The sequence below is a fragment of the Geospiza fortis genome, unplaced genomic scaffold (assembly GCF_000277835.1).
Source record: "Geospiza fortis unplaced genomic scaffold, GeoFor_1.0 scaffold2, whole genome shotgun sequence".
Classification (NCBI taxonomy): Eukaryota; Metazoa; Chordata; class Aves; order Passeriformes; family Thraupidae; genus Geospiza; species Geospiza fortis.
Genome location: NW_005054366.1, coordinates 3,779,884 through 3,781,315, shown reverse-complemented (window position 1 = coordinate 3,781,315; position 1,432 = coordinate 3,779,884).

Sequence of the window (1,432 nt, the reverse complement as noted above, 5' to 3'; positions counted from 1 at the left end):
TCTTTCCCTTCAGTCTTTACTTTATTAGTACTTGGGAAGATTGCATCTTATTTCCATCTTACCCCAAAATTCTGTCTTGTTGGAGGAATTGTCTTGCTGGACTGTTCACCGTGGTCCCAGAGACCACGGCTGTGGAGGGGGCTCTTGTGGTATGGCCTCTCCCTGTCTATAGAGCAGCTGCATGGACCAGAGTGAGGGAGGACTAGACATACAGTGAACTCCTTCAGGAGTTACACAGTTCAGGATAGGTCTGCCATAACATTTTTCTCCTCTGTTATCCATATTTTAGTAAAATCCAGAGGTCTTGGCAATGAATTAGTCTTTGTATATTAGATGCAGTGTTGTTTAGAAGTAAGGGATAAGAAGGTGCTGAGATGATAGTTCTTCCCTTGTGCAGTTTCTGATCAAAAGACAAAGGAGAGCTGATCAACCACATAAGGACCTTAAGGGAACCCTTGTTCTAATAAGCAGTTAGTACACCTTTGAGAAATAAAGTAACAACTTTCTGACTCACCTTCTCTCTTCCCCTCAGCTCCCCACTTCCAAGGCACTTTGGTTTGAAATAACAGTCATAACTATTGGCCAAACTGTGTTATTCAGAGATAATTCTGTGACTGTTTTCTTCCCAAGAATCAGCATTGCTGAAGAACAGATGGACAGTGCAATTTAAGAAAAGGGTGGGTGTAAAAATGTCAAATATTGTCCAATTTCTTCATTTCCTGATTCACTTTTCCAGCTATCTCTGTTGGCAGGCCACTTTGTTCATGAGGAATATTTCATTCCCTTTTTCAAGGGATGGCTTCAGGAGTGGTAGATCTTATTATGACCATCTGGCCGCTGAAAGACCTTCTTTGAAGGGGCCACTCTTGCTTCCTGCACAGCAGGATGATCATCTTCACTTGGCACTTCACTGAACTGGTGTGCCAACCTACATCCTTATCCATTGTCTGAATCTTTGAAATGGTGACAGATCAGACTGTGAACTAAAACATTTCACTCTAATTCTGCAGTCACATGCCAGTAACCTGAGCATTCCCACTGCAGAGGAAAAACATGCTGTTTGCAACATAAATTGTAACTGCCACAGTAGAAATAAGTTCTACAGTTGGCCTTGTCTGACTAGAAACCTGCTGAAATTCTGCCAAATGTAAACGCTTCTTTCATTTGCATCGGAGGGAGCCATTTCAGCGGTATTAGTAAGTTACTGGCAGTAGAAGTGAATCACTCAGAGCTGGAAACCTGGATTTCAGTCTCTCCTCTTACATGGAATACAAGTTAGAGCTTTCCCCACTGTGAAATGGGAGAATGACCTCTAGTTAAAATGGACCAATATTTGCAAAATTGAAAGATATGAAAAATGAGAATAGCTAAAATGACAGCAATCTTGAGACCTGTCAATAGTCAGCATATTATGATGTTGTAGACAGCTGCA